The sequence below is a fragment of the Geotrypetes seraphini genome, chromosome 4, assembly GCF_902459505.1.
Source record: "Geotrypetes seraphini chromosome 4, aGeoSer1.1, whole genome shotgun sequence".
In the NCBI taxonomy this organism is placed as follows: Eukaryota; Metazoa; Chordata; class Amphibia; order Gymnophiona; family Dermophiidae; genus Geotrypetes; species Geotrypetes seraphini.
The window spans coordinates 6,540,645-6,554,195 of record NC_047087.1 but is presented as its reverse complement, the minus strand read 5'-3'; positions in this window follow the sequence as shown (position 1 = coordinate 6,554,195).

Below are 13,551 nucleotides of genomic sequence, written 5' to 3'. Positions count from 1 at the left end.
GGACCGAGGCTGAGATAGACACCAAAGAATGACACGGGATGGTTTCCAGTCACTGATCCTCAAGCCTTGCATTGAAAAATGCTGATGTAGAATGATTGAGGTTGAGATTGATTCTAGATGGTTTCCAGCCACTGACCCTCAAGCCTTTCATTGAAGAATGTTGGTATAGAAGGACTGAGGTTGAGATTGATACAAGATGGTTTCCAGCCACTGACCCTCAAGCCTTGCATTGAAGAATGCTGATGTAGAAGGATTGAGGTTGAGATTGATACGAGATGGTTTCCAGCCACTGATCCTCAAGCCTTGCATTGAAGAATACTGGTGTAGAAGGACCGAGGTTGAGACAGACCTAAAGAATGGCACAGGATGGTTTCCAGCCACTGATCCTAAGCCTTGCATTGAAGAATGCTAGTGTAGAAGGATTGAGGTTGAGATTGATACGGGATAGTTTCCAGCCACTGACCCTCAAGCCTTGCGTTGAAGAATGCTGATGTAGAAGGATTGAGGTTGAGATTGATACGAGATGGTTTCCAGCCACTGATCCTCAAGCCTTGCATTGAAGAATGCTAGTGTAGAAGGATTGAGGTTGAGATTGATACAAGATGGTTTCCAGCCACTGATCCTCAAGCCTTGCATTGAAGAATGCTGGTGTAGAAGGATTGAGGTTGAGATTGATACGAGGTGGTTTCCAGCCACCGACTCTCAAGCCTTGCATTGAAAAATGCTGATGTAGAATGATTGAGGTTGAGATTGATTCTAGATGGTTTCCAGCCACTGACCCTCAAGCCTTTCATTGAAGAATGTTGGTATAGAAGGACTGAGGTTGAGATTGATACAAGATGGTTTCCAGCCACTGACCCTCAAGCCAAGCTGGTGTAGAAGGATTGAGATTGAGATGGACACTAAAGAAGGTCACTGGATGTTTTCCTGCAATTATCTGTGAAGACAGGACAAATTCTGTCCCTGTGTCTCTCTACTTTGTATTCCCTGATTCTAGTAGTTAAAATCAGTGCAATAGGTCCCATAATGCCCCAGGATCAGGTGGTCAGAAATCCAGAAGTGGCCAAAATCTCTCTCCTGCAACTGGAATAACTTGGAAGCTCTGTAACAAGTGCCTCATGGAATTGTTTCAAAATGCAGGTGAAGGCGAGTTCAAGTGGCTTGTATCTGCACCAAATTAGGGTTACCATATTCTGCAGAGTAAAATCCTGGATGCATGAGCACACCCCATTCCGCTCCCAACTCTGCCTTGTTCCACCTCCAGCCTCGCCCCATGCTGCCCCTAGCCCTGCCCCCACAAAGTCTCATCTCTTCATTCCCGACCTCTGGGCCACCATCCAGAAGACCTCCCAGCACCGACTCATGTAAGGTCATTTGCGAACGCTCAGAGGTCCTCTAGACATAAGAACATAAGAACTGCCATCTCCGGATTAGAGAGTTGCACGGGGACAGAAATCCCACCCATCCCCGCCAGGATCCTCTCCGTCCCCACCCGTCCCCATCAGGACCCTCTCCATCCCCACCCGTCCCCGTCAGGATCATCTCCGTCCCCACCCATCCCCGCAAGGAATTATCTCCATCCCCGCCCGTCCCCATAAAAAGCATAGTAACATAGTAACATAGTAGATGACGGCAGATAAAGACCCGAATGGTCCATCCAGTCTGCCCAACCTGATTCAATTTAAAATTTTTATTTTTTTGTTTTTTGTTTTTTTTTTTCTTCTTAGCTATTTCTGGGCGAGAATCCAAAGCTTTACCCGGTACTGTGCTTGGGTTCCAACTGCCGAAATCTCTGTTAAGACTTACTCCAGCCCATCTACACCCTCCCAGCCATTGAAGTCCTCCCCTGCCCATCCTCCTCCAAACGGCCATACACAGACACAGACCGTACAAGTCTGCCCAGTAACTGGCCTAGTTCAATCTTTAATATTATTTTCTGATTCTAAATCTTCTGTGTTCATCCCACGCTTCTTTGAACTCAGTCACAGTTTTACTCTCCACCACCTCTCTCGGGAGCGCATTCCAGGCATCCACCACCCTCTCCGTAAAGTAGAATTTCCTAACATTGCCCCTGAATCTACCACCCCTCAACCTCAAATTATGTCCTCTGGTTTTACCATTTTCCTTTCTCTGGAAAAGATTTTGTTCTACGTTAATACCCTTTAAGTATTTGAACGTCTGAATCATATCTCCCCTGTCTCTCCTTTCCTCTAGGGTATACATATTCAGGGCTTCCAGTCTCTCCTCATATGTCTTCTGGTGCAAGCCTCCTATCATTTTCGTCGCCCTCCTCTGGACCGCCTCAAGTCTTCTTACGTCTTTCGCCAGATACGGTCTCCAAAACTGAACACAATACTCCAAGTGGGGCCTCATCAATGACCTGTACAGGGGCATCAACACCTTCTTTCTTCTACTGACTACGCCTCTCTTTATACAGCCCAGAATCCTTCTGGCAGCAGCCACTGCCTTGTCACACTGTTTTTTCGCCTTTAGATCTTCGGACACTATCACCCCAAGGTCCCTCTCCCCGTCCGTGCATATCAGCTTCTCTCCTCCCAGCATATACGGTTCCTTCCTATTATTAATCCCCAAATGCATTACTCTGCATTTCTTTGCATTGAATTTTAGTTGCCAGGCATTAGACCATTCCTCTAACTTTTGCAGATCCTTTTTCATATTTTCCACTCCCTCTTCGGTGTCTACTCTGTTACAAATCTTGGTATCATCTGCAAAAAGGCACACTTTTCCTTCTAACCCTTCAGCAATGTCACTTACATACATATTGAACAGGATTGGCCCCAGCACCGAACCCTGAGGGACTCCACTAGTCACCTTTCCTTCCTTCGAGCGACTTCCATTAACCACCACCCTCTGGCGTCTGTCCGACAGCCAGTTTCTGACCCAGTTCACCACTTTGGGTCCTAACTTCAGCCCTTCAAGTTTGTTCAACAGCCTCCTATGAGGAACTGTATCAAAGGCTTTGCTGAAATCAAAGTAAATTACATAGCATATGTCCTCGATCCAGCTCTCTGGTCACCCAATCAAAAAATTCAATCAGGTTCGTTTGGCACGATTTACCTTTTGTAAAGCCATGTTGCCTCGGATCCTGTAACCCATTAGATTCAAGGAAATACACTATCCTTTCTTTCAGCAACACTTCCATTATTTTTCCAACAACTGAAGTGAGGCTCACCGGCCTGTAGTTTCCTGCTTCATCCCTGTGACCACTTTTATGAATAGGGACCACATCCGCTCTCCTCCAATCCCCAGGAATCACTCCCGTCTCCAGAGATTTGTTGAACAATTTGTTGAACAAGCAGCAATTACTTCTGACAGGATCATCAATTCCACAGTTTCTTTTGTGTTTACGCTGCTGTTTTCCTTGTGGAATCTCTTTGGTGGAACCCTTTTTTTGTTTTCTGTTCAGGTAATTAACTTATAAACCCCTCTTTTACTAAGGCTGACGTGTCCATTATATTATATGGACAAACCCTGCTTCCAAAGCCTTCCATCCCCGTGGGAGTCCCGTTGGCTAGAGGGGGGTCCCGTGGGAGTCCCGTGAGCCAGAGGGGGGTCCCCGTGGGAGTCCCGTGGGTTAGGGGGAGATTCCCACGGGATTCCCATGATCCCCGTTCCCGTGCAGACCTCTACTCCAGATCAGACCTTTGGCCCATCATAGAAACATAGAAACATAGAAGATGATGGCAGAAAAGGGCCACGGCCCAACAAGTCTGCCCACTCTAATGACCCACCCCCTAAATTCTTCCCTGAAGTGATCCCACATGCTTATCCCATTTTCTCTTAAAGTCCAGCGTGCTGCTGGCCTGAATTACCTGCAGTGGAATACTATTCCAATGATCAATCACCCTTTCGGTGAAGAAGTACTTCCTGGTGTCACTATGAAATCTCCCACCCCTGAGTTTCAACGGATGTCCTCTTGTCGCCGTAGGTTCTTTAAGAAAAAATATATCCTTTTCTACCTCAATACGGCCCATGACATATTTGAACGTCTCAATCATGTCTCCCCTCTCTCTACGCTCCTCGAGTGAGTATAGCTGCAACTTACCCAGCCTTTCCTCATACGGGAGATCCTTGAGTCCTGAGAACATCCTGGTGGCCATTCGCTGAACCGACTCCATTCTCTGCACATCTTTTTGATAATGCGGTCTCCAGAATTGTACACAATATTCCAGATGAGGTCTCACCATGGATCTGTACAACGGCATTATAACTTCGGTCTTCCAGCTGACGAAGCTTCTTCGGATACAACCCATCATTTATCTAGCCTTGGATGAAGCTTTCTCCACTTGATTGGCAGACTTCATGTCTTCGCTAATGATTACTCCCAAGTCCAGTTCTGCTGTAGTTCTTGCTAAGGTCTCACCATTTAGGGTGTAAGTTCTGCATGGATTTCTGTTGCCAAGATGCATGACCTTACACTTTTTGGCATTAAAACTTAGTTGCCAAGTTGAGGACCAATGTTCCAGTAAGAGTAGGTCCTGCGTCATGCAGTCGGGCACTGTGCTTTTGCCTACTATGTTGCATAGTTTGGCGTCATCGGCAAATAATGCAATTTTCCCTCGAAGCCCTTGAGCCAGGTCCCTTACGAAGATATTAAATAGGATCGGACCCAAGACCGAACCCTGCGGCACTCCACTGATCACTTCTGATGTTTCGGAGAGAGTACCATTCACCACCACCCTCTGAAGTCTACCACTGAGCCAGTCTTTTACCCATGCAGTTAACGTTTCTCCTAATCCCATCAAACTCATCTTGCTCAATAACCTGCAGTGTGGGACACTATCAAAAGCCTTACTGAAGTCCAAGTACACGACGTCCAGGGTCTCCCCCGTATCCAGTTTTTTTGTTACCCAGTCAAAGAAGCTGATCAGATTGGATTGGCAGGACCTTCCCTTTGTAAATCCATGTTGATGGGGGTCTTGTAGATTCTCGTCATTCAGGATCGTATCTAATTTGTGTTTGATTAGTGTTTCCATAATTTTACACACTATTGATGTGAGACTCACCGGTCTGTAGTTTTCAGCCTCCGTCCTGCATCCCTTTTTGTGGAGTGGAATGACATTAGCTGTTTTCCAGTCAATGGGACTCTTCCTGTACTCAGGGAAAGATTGAAGAGCACGGATAACGGTTTCGCAAGGACATCACTCAACTCTCTAAGCACCCTGGGATGTAGTTTGTCAGGTCCCATGGCTTTGTTCACTTTGAGCCTTGAAAGTTCGTAGTAGACGCTGCTGGACGTAAACTCAAAATCTCAAAACGGGTCTTCCGAGCTTTCCCTCGTCTGCAGCTGTGGACCGGATCCTGGCTCCTCGCAGGTAAAGACTGAACAGAAGTATTCATTTAGTGGTTCGGCTTTATTGGAGTCCAATTCTACATAGTTCCCGTATGGTTTCTTAAGGCGCACAATCCCATCCGTATTCCTTTTTCTGTCACTGATATACCTGAAGCAGGATTTATCCCCTTTTTTATTGTTCTCTGCTAGATTCTCTTCCATCCGGAGTTTGGCCTCTCTGACTGCTGTTTTGACGGCTCTAGACTTGGCCAGATAGTCTTCTTTGGTCTCTTGTTTTCCTGATTGTTTGCAGGAGATAAAAGCTTTTTTCTTCTTTTGTACGAGGTCCGAGATCTCCGCACACGAGGAGGCCCAGCCGCACACGCACTTGCAACTTCCTGCAGCCGTTGCGTATGCCGGGACTCCTGCCTTCACGTATCTGCCAGATACGTGAAGGAAGGAATCCTGGCATATGCGACGGAACAGGAAGTTGCAAGTCAGCTGACTCTGACGCCGGAGCCTCTCTTCCTGCCCAGTGTACGAGTACAAGACTGTGAGTCGCAAAATAGCACTCGGGGGGAGGGGGGAGGGCGCAAGTTTGAGACCGCTGGTTTAGAGGGTAAAGAATTATGTGCACGACAGAAAAGCAGGACTTGGGTGTGACTGTATGTGATGATCTTAAGGTGGCTAAACAGATTGAAAAGGTGACAGCGAAAGCTAGAAGGATGCTAAGGAGCATAGGGAGAGGTATGGCCATTAGGAAAAAGGAAGTATTGTTGTCCTGATATAAGACTTTGGTGAGACCTCATTTAGAATATTGTGGAGGCCACTCCTTCAAAAAGATATAAACAGGATGGAGTCGGTCCAGAGGAAGGCTACTAAAATGGTGTGTGGTCTTCGTATGGAGGAAAGGTGGGAGAGGGGAGATATGATAGAGATGTTTAAATACCTATGTAATGTAAATGCGCATGAGTCAATTTTCTTTGGGCTCTGGAGTAATCTAAGGACATACTTTTTTACAGAAAGGGTGATAGATGCGTGGAACAGTCTCCCAGAAAAAGTGGTGGAGACAGAGACTGTGTCTGATTTCAAGAAAGCCTGGAATAGGCAGGTGGTATCTTTTAGTGAGAGGAAGAGATAATGGTTACTGCAGATGGGCCATTTGGCTTTTATCTGCCATCATGTTTCTGTTTCTACTGTATGTTTAATGGTCAGCTGCTATTTATGATATATTATCTCAAACTCTATGTATAATTTGTATATATTACCTCAGCCTATATGTACAATTTGATCACTAGACCCCACATCCCCCTCCAACTATCGCCCCATCTCCCTCCTCCCCTTTCTATCCAAACTACTCAAACGTGCTGTCCACCACCGCTGCCTGGACTTCCTTTCTTCTCATGATATTCTTGACCCTCTTCAATCGGGCTTTTGCCCTCTCCATTCTATGGAAACTGCCCTTGCTAAAGTCTCTAACAACCTGTTCCTGGCCAAATCCAATGGCCTCTACTCTATCCTCATCTTTCTCGAACTGTCTGCTGCTTTTGATACTGTTGATCACCACCTGCTCCTCGACACGCTATTCTCTCTGGGATTCTGTTCTCTCCTGGTTTTCTTCTTATCTGTCCCATCGCACTTTCAGTGTATGTTACGGTGGATCCTCCTCCACTGCCATCCCTCTGTCTATCGGTGTACCTCAAGGCTCTGTCTTGGGCCTTCTCCTCTTCTCCATATATATCTGCTCTCTTGGTACACTGATCTCCTCCCATGGTTTTCAATATCATTTCTATGCTGATGACTCCCAGACCTACCTTTCCACACCAGAATTCTCTACAGGAATTCAGGCCTGCCTGTATGACACTGCAATTTGGATGTCTCATTAGTGGCAGAATCAGATCAGAGGAACAGATGGTGGGTTTGAAGGAGGAGAGAAGGTAAACAGTTTCATCTTCCATGACTTCAGAAAAGGAGTAAAATGTATCAGGGGTTGTTGAAGGGAGGTTGGCAGAGTGGACAGCTGGAAGGGGTGGTGGGGGAGGTGATTTGGTTGAGAATTCAAGGTGGATCTTGTGAATCTTGTTGTGGAAGAACTCTGCCATCGTCTGGGGGGGGGGGGGAATAGGAGGTGGGGGCACTTTGAGTAGAGAGTTGAGTATGGCACTAAGAGAGTAAAATGGATGTAGTATTCTTGTTTGGCAAGCGAGAGGGTAGTTTGGAAGGATGTCAGCATGAATTTGAAATGTATGAAATCAGCATGTGTGCGGTTTTTAAGTCAAAGACATTCAGCAGCTCGGGCACAGGTAACGGATGTTGGGGGTCAACCAGGGCTGGGGTTTGGCATGTCTTACAGGATGTGAAATGGGAGGGGCAAGGGTATCAATAGAAGAAGAGAGAATGGAGTTATAGGAGAGGTCAGCTTCATTGGCAGACCTGTGTGACATAGTAGTTGAAAGCAAGGATGAGACAGTGGTGGAAAACGTGTCAGAGTCAATAGCCTGAAGGTTCCTAAATGTATGGGTAGTGATTGGCCAGGTTGGAGGGGGGAGGGTTAGTTAGTAGATGATGGTCAGAGAGGGGAAGAGTCAAGGTGCAGAATTCGGAGAGAAATACGCTATGTCATGTGGTCAAGCACATTCGTATATACACCACTTTTGGAGTCACATTTTTGATTTGGGGGATCTGTTGCATAGGGGTATTATTACCCACACCAGTGCGAGAAATTTAGATGGAACATGATCAGTAGGTAATCGCCTACTTATTCAAAAAGCATGTATCGTAGGAAAGAAATGTATTTTGCAAATGTGGGTACAAAACATGCCACCATCTTTATGGCAATGGAAAAATGTGATGTACCAGCTAATGACATGGGAAGCCAGAGATGGAAGGTACGATTTTGGTCTATTTGGGAACACTATGCTAATGCTCTTCCACAAACAGCTCACAGTTTGATACTTAATACCTAAACAATTGACCCGCTCTCCCTCTCCCTCCCCCCTCCCTATTCCACCTGAACTTACAGCACTGTTATAAATATAATCTGTTATCTTCATCTTATCGTAACTTTACATTGCTATTTATCCCCAACAGGTCCTGTTGGACATTACCTACTAAAATGTACAAATTACATTTTCGCTCAGCAAATTGTATTTCTATACTATTGCCTCCTGAGGTCTCTGATCTCTGTATTTCCTCTGAATATCTACTTATTGTATTTCGCTGAATGTCCAGCACTCTTGATTGTAAACCGCCTAGAAGTTGCAAGATTGTGGCGGTATAGAAGAATAAAGTTATTATTATTATTATTATTATTAATAATAACTTATAGTGACTTTTGTTGTATTGAAATGTTAATTCATTATGATATCTTAAATATGACTTTAGTAGGGAGAGGAAAATGAGGGTTTAGAGGTTTTTCTAAAAAGATGGAGGGACTTGTAGTCTGTATAAACCGTATTGCTTCTTGGAGACAAAAGAATAAGGTCTCCAAGCGTAGAATAATGTTCTTAGATTCTTTGTCTATAGCATTTGTCAGCAGTTTACAGAAGGTTCCTGTATTATGTTTTAAGGATGGAATTTGGGTTAGGATGAGATATATGAGTGAAGTAATAGCATCAAGGCTGATGAAGTGATATTGTTAATTAACCTTGAAACATATAAAGAGGGAGGGGTAGGGATGTAATTAGCATATCAAAATGGATATTATACTTTCTTTCTTGTTGCATCAATAAAAACTATTGAAAATTTAAAGTTATTTTCTTGTAACTTCATTCAGTATCTTAGTAAGGGGGGTGGGCTGTCCATATTGGTGGGGGTACCAGCACCCCCTTCCTCTCTGCCCCCCCCTTCTTCCCATTCTTCTCCCCCACTCCACCCATACCTCTAGTTGAAGTTGTTGTTTGCAGTGGTCAACCATGTGCTCTTCGTGACTCCATTGGCTCTCCCGCTGTCACTTCCGGGTGCCGCGCTTTAGGAAGTGACGTCAGAGAGCCGATGGGGGTTGGAAGGAGCAACAACTTCAACTAGAGGTACAGGGGAAGGGAAGGGGGGGACACGCGCGGCAGGCGGGATTGGAGAATGAGTGTATGTGTGGGGGTTTGCAGATGGGGGAGGGGTGCCTCTCACCCTCGATATGCCACTGACTTCATTGAATGTCCCCTAGTCTTTGTAATTTTTGAAAGAGCAAAAACTTGATTCACTTTTCCCTGTTCTACACCACTCAGGATTTTGTAGACCCCAAACCTATCCCCATTCATCCCTCTTTTCCTCTTTCGTCTTTCCTCATATGAGAGGAGTTCATCTCTTTTGTCATTTCAGTTGCTCTTTCAATCTTTTCTAATTCTGCTAGATCTTTTTTAAGATATGGCGACCAGAACTGAAAATAATCCTCAAGGTCAGGCGTTATAATAGTTTCCTAATAATTCCTAGCATCTTAAGTGGAAGATTTCAGCATATTGTCTACAATGACACCTAGATATTTTTCTTAAGGGGATCCTAGCATCTGTAACTTTGGTTTGGATTATTCTTCCTAAGGTTCATCATTTTGCATTTGTCCACGTTACATTTCACCGGCTATTTGGTTGCCCAGTTTCCTAGGGTCTTCCTACAATTTTTTATAGTCTGCATGTGTTTTAACAACTTTCAATCCTTTTGTGTCATCTGCAAATTTATTCACCTCACTCGTTGTTCTGATTTCCTGATCATTTGTAAATCCCTCATCCCTGCACCATCGTCTCAACCACGCGTTGAGACTTCAGAGCTCTGCCTGCCTCTTGGGTCCTGCGCATAGAACTGGGAGCATTTCTGAAAATGCTACCCTGGAGGATCTGATTTCAGCTTTCTACCTAAGAGCCTAAATTTGGCTTCCAGAACCTCCCTCCCACATTTTCCTATGTCATTGGTACCTACATATACCAAGTCGTCTGGCTGCTCCCTAACACTATCTAAAATCCTATCTAAGTGACACGTGAAGTCCACCATCTTCATACCAGGCAGGCAAGTGACCAGGCGATCCCCATTCCCACCAGCCACCCAGCTATCTACATGCTACTGAATCACCAACTACAACAGCTGTCCTAATCCTTTCCTCATTGGCAGAAGCACCTGGAGATGCATCCTCAATGCAAGAGGATATTGCATCCCCTGGTGGGCAGGTCCTAGCTACAGGATTATTTCCTACTTCACCAGGGTGATCCTCTCCTTCTAGGAGACCTCTCTCCTCCAAGGCAGAACAGGGGCTACCACTGGAGGTGAGACTTCTCTACAACATCCCTGTAGATCTCCTCTATGTACTTCTCTGTCTCCCTCAGCTCCTCCAAGTCTGCTACTGTAGCCTCAAGGGAATGTAATTGTTCTCTGAGAGCTAGGAGCTCTTTGCAGCGAGCACACACATATAACTTCTCACCAACTGGGAGAAAATCATACATAGAAACATAGAACCATAGAAGATGACGGCAGATAAGGGCCATAGACCATCAGGTCTGCCCACTCTACTGACCCACCCCCAAGTCTACTATCCTAGGGATACTCTGTGCAAAATACTGGATAGCACCCCTCTTGTTGCTGGACTACAGTCTACATCTTGTTATTGATCTGATTTATTAATCAACCTTATTAAGCTACTAGGAATATATTAGACTAGTATAGAGAGTCTTAGGATTTATTATATGCTTTATTTAGTGTTTCTTTCTTAGATAGTCTTAGGGTTATATTGTATGCTTATTTACTGCTTGATTCTTTAGAGGTAATTAAATATAAAGAGTTCTCCTGTTGTCCTAATTAAAATTGGCCAGAGAATCAGCCAACAGCGATTGAATCGCTATCTTTAGTGAATCTAGGCCTAAGACTATAAGTAAAGAAATGAGTTAGAGGTGGGAGGGAATGGAGACTAAGCCAGACTATCTCCAGCAGAAGGTTCACGCTTACAAAACTGTAGAACTATACGTAAAAGGCTATTATCCTATGGAGACTAGCTAAGTAAAGTTTGCTCTTTTAAGATCTAAACTGTCTATAGAAAGGAACCTACAGTTGAGCTTTTCTCCCCAAACCTATCAAAGCTCAGAGCAAAATAAAGGCCAAATGGCTCATCCAGTCTGCCCATCTGCATTAACCATAAGAGCATAAGAATAGCCTTACTGGGTCAGACCAATGGTCCATCAAGCCCAGTAGCCCGCTCTCACAGTAGCCAATCCAGGTCACTAGTACCTGGCCAAAACCTAAGATGTAGCAATATTCCATGCTACCAATACAGGGCAAGCAGTGGCTTCCCCCATGTCTTTCTCAATAACAGACTATGGACTTTTCCTCCAGGAACTTGTCCAAACCTTTCTTAAAACCAGCTACACTATCCGCTCTTACCACATCCTCTGGCAACGCGTTCCAGAGCTTAACTATTCATCCAACGGTCCCACAGATTCCCTCACAGGTCCTTTTAGCTTCTTTTTAACCATTTTCCTCATTTTATCATAGTCGCCCTTTCGAAAATTAAATGCTCGTACAATAGATTTCTTTTGTGACGTTACTCTCGGTATCAGCTCAAATTCGATCACGTTATGATCACTGTTTCCTAGTGAACCATTATCTCTTCCTCTCTCTAAGAGATCCCAAGTGCCTATCCCATGCTTTCTTGAATTCAGACACAGTCTCTGTCTCCATCACCTCTACTGGGAGCCTATTCCATAAATCTACCACTCTCTGTAAAAATGTATTTCTTAGATTACTCTTGAACCTAATAGAAACATAGAAATATGATGGCAGATATGTTAAATGAGCCCTGTGGCACTCCACTATTCACTCTCCTCCACTGAGATAAATGGCCATTTCCTAATCCTACCCTATGTTTGTTTGTTTGTTTTTGTCCAATAACCTATTCCTAATTAGAACAGAACATTGCTTTCTTTTTAATTTTCTTAGGAGTCTCTTAAGCGGAACTTTGGCAAACGTTTTCTAGAAATCTAGATAAACTACATTAACCACGTTTATTCATGCCTTCAAAAAAATGAAGCAAATTGGTGAGGCAAAACTTCCCTTGACTAAATCCATGCTGACTCTGTTCCACTAAATTATGTTTGTCTAAGCGTTCCGTAATTTTATTCTTTATAATAGCTTCCACTGGTCTGTAATTTCCCGGATCAGCCCTAGAACCCTTTTAAAAAATCAGCATTGCATTAGCCACCACCCAATCTTCAGGTACTACAGATCATTTTAACAACAATGGATCAGGAATTTCACGTTTGAATTCTTTCAGTACCCTGGCATGTCTACTATCTGGAAATTCAAAAGCAAAAGACACAGATCTTTTTCAAAAAATTCCTACCAAGCTAAGATAACCATAATAAATAGGGTTATAGGAAATTATTTATTTTTCATTATTTAAAATTAGTCACAAATGTACTTTTCAAAGTTTATTTCATCTTTTATAATCAAATTCATCATTCTGTAAATAATTAATCACAAAAACCCTCAGCAAATCAACTAGGAGTGCATAGGACCTCCCATAACATTCGTTATCCCAGGTCCGTATTCTGCTCAGTTTCAAATAATAATTTAATAATTTATCCCAAAAGCTACTTCCCTTCCCTTAATTCATTGACTACTGTCTTTATTTAATTTTTGTTATGTTTCTTTAAAAAATTATATTTCTATAGTAATAAATTGATGGAGCTCCTTCCCAATTAATGAGTTTAATGTAATGTCATCAGTTCATTGCCATAATATTCATCAATTGATTATATATTAATAAATTAAAGGACCAGGTTCAGTTCCTCCACATCATCATCCTTGAAACCCATTTCTGGTACTCTTACATCTTCTTCTGTAAAGACTGAAGCAAAGGCTTCTTTAAGTCTACAGCAGGGATGTCAAAGTCTCTCCTGGAGGGCCGCAATCCAGTGGGGTTTTCAGGATTTCCCCAATGAATATGCATGAGATCTATTAGCATACAATGAAAGCAGTGCAAGCAAATGGATCTCATGCATATTCATTGAGGCCTTCCAGGAGGGACTTTGCTCTACAGGGGCTGTTGCTCAGGTGATAGACGGGGAGTCCCTGAAGCTTAAGAAAGGCCACTGGAAATGGTTTTCTTCTGGGGGGCTCTTGGTGGCTGGTGTTTTCCTGGGAATTGGCGCCACCCATGACAGCTGAACAGCCAGAGCCGAGCCGGGGGCGGGGCAAAGCCGGGCCGTTGCTAGGGAAAGGTTGACAGGCTCCAGGGCGATCCCATCCGCTCCTGACAGGAAGTGACGCCTTTATTACGTCGC